General features: G+C 60.9%; 1 long non-coding RNA gene across 1 annotated transcript; it reads right to left on the bottom strand.

Annotated features, from left to right (window-relative positions):
• Positions 1–231: 231 nt before the first annotated feature.
• LOC144254630 (uncharacterized) lies at positions 232–4,116 on the bottom strand. The gene is made up of 4 exons (XR_013343536.1): positions 3,853–4,116; positions 1,903–2,116; positions 1,707–1,782; positions 232–1,197 (listed from the first exon to the last, which is right to left on the bottom strand). It is a non-coding gene; the product is annotated as an uncharacterized LOC144254630 (long non-coding RNA).
• Positions 4,117–6,155: the final 2,039 nt, after the last annotated feature.

Raw genomic sequence — 6,155 nt, 5'->3', positions numbered from 1 at the left:
CACCCTGATCAGAGCCAGGAAGCGAGGGCAGTTCCCGGAGCTCCCTGCGGGCACCACCCCGCCCCGCCCACCACCAGCCCGCCCCGCCCACCACCACCAGCCCCGCCCACCACCACCAGCCCCGCCCACCACCACCAGCCCCGCCCACCACCACCAGCCCCGCCCACCACCACCAGCCCCGCCCACCACCACCAGCCCCGCCCACCACCACCCCGCCCCGCGCGGCCTGGAGGGGCGTGGGGGACCCGGGCCCAGCCCTGGGGTCTGCTCTCAAGGGCTGGAACCCAAGAAGCAGGCAGGTGCAGCAGGGACAGTGCCCCTGTACCCACTTCCTGGCCGACGCCCCGAGTGGGGAGACACCCTGGAAAGACCCGGAGGGGAGGGTGCCAGGCTCCTGGGAGGCTGAGAGGGGGCAGGACCAGGAATGAAGCAGCAAAGGGAAAGGCGGGGACCTGCCCAGACCCTCACTTCTAACCAAGACAAAGTCCCCAACCCCGCCCCGCCAGCCCAGGCGCAGGGCCCAGGGCTCCTCTCTCTCCACCTGTCCGTTTTGACCCCTGTTCTCTGGGAGGTCCCCTTTCTGATTCTCAAACCACTAAAATCCTCCCTGTGCCTCTAAGCCCAGCCCCCAGGCCACCTCCTCCCAAAGCCCAGGGAGATTCCCCCTCCCGGGGACTCCCATGCCCCAGCCCCAGGCTCGCCTTGGCAGAAGCTCTAGGGTCACCTGGCCGCCTCCCCTTCCAAACGGAGGCCTGGTACCAGGAGAGGTTGGTCTGGGCAGGCGCTCAGCCCTACGGAACAGACAGGTAAGGACAGGTGGAAGTGACACACACTTTCTGCAAGTTGTGAACGAGTTGCAAGCACAGAAACAATCCAAGCTGTCCTAAGCCAAAAGAGGTGGACGGCCTCAGGCAAAGCTGGATCCAGGTGCTCCAACAAGGCTCCCGGGTGTCTCCCCACCGGCTCCATCTCAGCTCTGTGGCTGTCTGGCTTCATCTTGGCTTAGGCTGTCCACGCGGCTGACTCCGAGAACTCCAGCTTTCTGTCCTGCCAGCCCGGGCTCCCCGAAGAAAGAGAGCTACCTTCCCAGGACTGGGTCTCCTGGCCTGCCTTGGGTCACGTGAATGTCCCCTCCCCAAGCTCTCTGCCCAGGGGCTGGAGTCCCCTGATGGCCAGGGAGGGACGGCCTGCCTGTTCCTGGAAGAGAATGGAAATGCCTGAATGGGGACCTGGTTCAAGGATGGTGCCCGGCAGGTAGAAAGCCCTGCCCACCTCCCCGACTTCACCCAGGCTGGCCAGCCTGGAGGACGGCAGCCGGGGGGGGAAACAAAGTCAGAGGGCCCTCTGCAGACCCAGCCCCAAGGAGGAAACGTACAGGTGAACCTGCCCCAGGAGCCGCGCTGTGGGGCCGTCAGACGTGGGGTGCTGCGGAACAGAGGGCGTGGAGGGAGCGGCCCACTGGGGCAGCCAGGGGCTCACAAAGCAGGAGCCCTGGAGTCACACAGGCCAGCCGTTCTTTGCCCTGGCCCTGCGGTGTTCCAAGCCACATCCCAGACCCCAAGCGTGTCCCCAGCTCTGACTGGCCCCCAGTTCTGCAGGGTGCATTACAGCAGTGACCCGCGGTCATTTAGACAGCAATAAAAAAAAAAAAAAAAAAAAAAAAAGAATAAAGAAATCTAAAGCAAGCCCGGCACAGTGGCACGCACCTGCCATCCCAGCTACTCGGAGCCTAGGGCAGGAGGACCCCAGGTTCAAGGCCAGCCTGGGCAACTTGGCAAAACCCTGCATCAAAATAAATAAAAGCGGCTGGGGATGTGGCTCCGTGGTAGAGCACCTAGGTTCAGTCCCCAGCCCCAAACTCCCCGCTGCTGAACATGACGCACACACCCAGCCCCAGGCAACCTGGATAGGTCACTGCTTCGAGGACAAGGGAAGAGACATCTGTGTCCTCCATGCTCAGAGGCTGCCCTCTGCTCTGGGGCGCAGTCTCCGCGGATGCGATGGCCTGAAATCCACATTCCTGGGTCCCTCCTTGGACCCTGTATCAGGATCTCAGGGAGGAGGGGCCAAGAATCTGCATTTAACCAACTTCCAGAAGATTCTGATCAGCAGACACCTGGGAAACCATCAGAATATCAGCCCTGAAATCCAACCCCAGGGGTGAGGAGCCAGGCGAAGGGAGTGCCCAGGCCTCAGGAGCCCACGGCCCCCCTGGGGAAGGGACTTCTGAGGAGCAGACACCCGTGGGGCCCTCACGTACACTTTTTTTAAAAATTTTTTTTAGGGGCTGGGGATGTGGCTCAAGCGGTAGCGCGCTCGCCTGGCATGCGTGCGGCCCGGGTTCGATCCTCAGCACCACATACAAACAAAGATGTTGTGTCTGCCAATAATTAAAAAATAAATATTAAAAAAAAAAATTCTCTCTCTCTCTCTCCCCCTCTCTCACTCTCTCTTAAAAAAAAAAAAAAGATGAAAAGTGGTTCATTTGCGATTTAAAAAAAAAAAAAATTTTTTTAGTTGTAGTTGGACACAGTACCTTTATTTTTATGCGGTGCTGAGGACCGAACCAGGGCCTCACATGTGCAAGGCGTGTGCTCTACCGCTGAGCCCCAGCCCCAGCCCCAACATAGGCTAAGTTTCAACTTGTGTACACTCTGAACCTTCTCCCTGTGCCCACCAGGATGGGTCAGGGCCATCTCAAGACACCACATTTTTCATGAGAGAAAGAGGCTCCCTGATCCTCCAGAGAGATTTTTTCCTGCCGTCTGAATTGCATTTGTGGAAGGGGTAATTGATTTGCTTCCCCATTTTTTATGAATCCAAGACAAATCACAACGGAGCCGGGCCTCTGATCTGGGGGACAAGGCCACACTGAGGAGCATAGAGCCCCGGCCTGCAGTCGGCTTCCTCAGGTGCCCAGAACACTTAGGGGAAGTGCAGGGTCCAAGGTGCCGGGGAGGAAGCCCAGGATCTGGAGGGGCAGGATGGAGACCTCCCTGGGGCCTGCAGGCCCAGGACCCTGAGCCAAGCCTCCCGCCAAGCACAGGTCCAGGCTGTCAGAGCCAGAGAACGTGACCCCCTGAGTCCCATGGCCATCGAGACCAGAAGAGGGACCCAGAGCAGCCATCCCATTAGGACCCCTCCAGGCCCCCAGCTCCAGGTGGCTCTGGGGGTCTGACATCAGGGGGCCTGAACCCTTCCTGCGGCTACGACCTCTAGGCAGGAAGGGTGTGAGCAGACCCTCCTGATTTCTCCATGTCCCCCGTGTCCCAACAGCTGGCGTTCCTGGGGCGCAGCCTTCCCTAGTGTCTCCTGCAGAGGCCACACAGCGGAAGTGCAGCAGGGTCTCCGGCTCCCTTCTCCGAGGCAGAGATGCTGGCCCCAGCCCCTGGTTTCCTGGCTGCCTGGTCCACTAGGACAGCACTGAGCCAGCTCTGGGGGTACCCTGGCCCAGGGAAGCCCCTGCCTCTAGGGACAAGCGGAGCCTGGGAAGAAGGACCCTGGGCAGGGGGCAGGCTCTGCCCGGACCCCTGGTCACAGCCTCCTCTGGGATCCAACAGACCCCTGCTGCTGTGGCTCCAGGTCCCTGGGATGCACCTCCTCTCCCCCTGGTCTGTCCCCAGGCTCTGCGCTCCAGCCCCAGGATTTCTTCCCCCAAAGCCCAAACTCCCTTCAGCCACTTCCTCAAGTGACCCCTCCCGCAGACTGTTCCCCCTGACCTGGACCCCATGGCCAGGCCGAGTGCCAAGGCCAATGGAAGCCAGCCTGGGCCAGGTCCCCGGGGCACCCTCTCCCACGGGGGAGGGGAGCTGGTGCGTTTTGACAGTGGACAGCTGTGAACCCCGCTCCTACCCTTCTTCAGTCCTGCACCCCCAGGGGCCGCACAGCTGGGAGCCAGCCCGGGCCAGCGGGGTCTCAGTGACATCAGGGGCTGGAAAGCGCCAGGTCCGACTCCGCCCGGGGTGGCGTCCAGGGTGGGGCGCCCAGCCCGCCCCTTAAGGAGACCCCGCGGGAGCGCACGAGGGTTTCTTCCAAAGGCCGGCGGCCAGCGGGGGTCCCCCAGGGAGGGCAGACGGCGAGCCCCGCTGCCCCGCGCCCTGCACGTCCAGCCGGCGCCCGGGCGCGCGGGACCACAGCTCCCGAGACGCGCTCCTCTCCGCGCCGCCCCGCGGCCTTCTGGGGACCGTAGTTCTCAGGGGGTGGGGTGGGGACACCGGCTCCGCGACAGGGCGGGGCTGAGGGCGCCCCGCCTGGTGGAGTGAGCACCTACGAGGAGCTGGTCTCTAGGAGGACAGACACAGGGGGACCCCGCTCCTGTCTTCGCTGGACACAAGGTCCAGGCGGAAGACCCACCTGAGACCTTTGGTGGATCCAACTTGTCCTTGCTTGAGGAGTAGAGCTACAGGGTGACAGGGAAAGTGGCCACAATGAAAGACGCCGGGCAGGGGCAGATGCGGGCGGGGTAGGCAGAAAGGGACTGGAAGCTTTCAAAGGGTGGATTTGATGGGTGAGGGGGACAGTCCAGACCCACCCCCTGGTCATCCCACTAGAGCAACAGCAGGCCCGTGGGGCAGGGGTTCCCCGCCTGGGCCAGGTTGGATCCCAGAACCAAGAAAAAAAGAACAGGAAGGAAAATTTGGCCCTGGGAGAGGAGGGGACTTGTCCGAAGTCACACAGTGAATCAGAAGAAGGTGGCCCAGGAGTCAGGCTCGAAGGCTGGACTCCCCGAGGGCAGGGCCCGTCCTGTGTCAGCCAGCCTGGCGCCTGGCGTGTGAGGGGGAGAGCCGGGTCCCCATGTCCCGCATCGATGCAGTGGCAGGCCAGAGGCTGGCTGGTGGCTCTCACACGCTGCCTGGAGAGGCCGGAAACAGCACCCACTCCCTGGGCCCCCAAGACCTTCAAATCAGGGCTAAGAGAATGGCCACTCTACCTGAGCCAAGGGGAGGCGCCCGCCCAGCCAGGGCCCAGAGCCCCTTCTCCAGGTGCAGTGGCCAGTGGCATCAGGGCCACCAGGGTGAGCAGACCTTCCTTAGGCAAAGGTCCCCGGGAGCCTGTTTCCCCATCCATGAAGGGAGGGCTCCGTGACCTCCCTGGGGACAGGGTCAGTTCTAGCAGGAACACCAAAGACGGTGGATGGACGTGCGTGGGCATTCTACAAGCCAGGAGCTGCCGGTGGGGCCGCTTCCTGCTCCGTACGCGCCCTGATGCTAGGCAAGGGACGGCCAGGAACCATGTGTGGCCAGCGGGGGTAGGGGCTGCCAGGGCTGGAGGAGGGCAGAGGAGAGAGGCCAGGCTGGAGGCCCTTCTCGGAGCCCTGGTCACGTCTTAAGTGAGCCTTGAACGCTTTGGTGGCTTGTCACAGGTTCTCAGTTTAAATAGCAGAGCTTCGGGACCAATCTGCCCACGTCACCCTCTGACGAGCTCTCTGGCTCCCTCTGGTCCCCCAGGTGAAGTCCTGGTGGATGCTGTGCGTTCCCTTCTCCATTCCATCCTCCACTAGAGAGACCAGCAACGTCTCAAGGCTTGTTTTTCAACCTTCCTGGCAGATGGAGGAAGCCGCGTAATCCGCATCTAGCCAACGGGACACAACGAAACCTCGGTGAGGAAATTGTCTTTCTGAATAGAAATGGGCTCTGGCAAGGACAAGGCCCCTGGACCTTTATCTCTTTGGCCTTTTCTCCTTCCCCTTCTTCCTGCCTGGCACATGGACATGAGAGCTGGAGGTGTAGCAGCTGCACTGTGACCATGAGGCAGCAAATGTGAGGAGACAAGTCCTCCACATTTGAAGACAGTGAAAAAGAAGAAAGTGCCACAGTGCCTGGTGACATCTATAGGTCACTACATGAGCACCCAACTGCCCACCCCAGGCTTAGTGTTCATTAAGTCAAAATCTGCTATCTGTTTAAACCGCTGTAATAGTGTTTTTTTTTTTTTTTTTTTTTTTTTTTTTTTTGCAATCAATGCAATGGTGACAGTACACAGCCGTGGGTGAGTGACCCCTGCTAACTCATAGCCTGTGGCTCTCCTTAGGGCTCACTGTGCTCCTGTCACTGCACTGACCTCTTTTGGTTCCTTGACCACACTGAGCTCATTCCTGCCTCAGGGCCTTTGCACTGCTTGTATCTACTAATGGCTGGCTCCTTTTCATCCTTCCA

The sequence above is a fragment of the Urocitellus parryii genome, chromosome 4, assembly GCF_045843805.1.
Source record: "Urocitellus parryii isolate mUroPar1 chromosome 4, mUroPar1.hap1, whole genome shotgun sequence".
In the NCBI taxonomy this organism is placed as follows: Eukaryota; Metazoa; Chordata; class Mammalia; order Rodentia; family Sciuridae; genus Urocitellus; species Urocitellus parryii.
This window is presented reverse-complemented; position numbering and strand designations above follow the sequence as displayed.